Here is a 373-nt window from a genome sequence, read left to right on the forward strand (position 1 = left end):
ATCAATAAATAAGAGATGCTGAAGAGAATTAACACCGCCGGTAAACAAAATGTACATTGCTTGCAGAGAAACATGCTTCTCGAACAAAGCCTGCGAAGGAAAGTGTTGATTAAGGCTACATCTCAAAAAAAAGAATGCAGTTGAAGAAGCACGTATACTAGAGCAGAAACAACAGATGATGAAATCACCACAACCAATAAAAATATTCAATCATATATGAAAACTCTTTAAACGCTGCGTGGATTGATAGAGAGTATGGATGTTGGATGAAGTGCCCGCGCAATCAGCTTCAGCATCATATCTGACAGGATTCTCTTTTTATCAAGGTCGTTAAGCTTCACGATCGTCGAAATGGTAAGGCAGATGTCAATCT

This window comes from Plasmopara halstedii, assembly GCF_900000015.1.
Source record: "Plasmopara halstedii genome assembly, contig: Scaffold_3109, whole genome shotgun sequence".
Classification (NCBI taxonomy): domain Eukaryota; phylum Oomycota; class Peronosporomycetes; order Peronosporales; family Peronosporaceae; genus Plasmopara; species Plasmopara halstedii.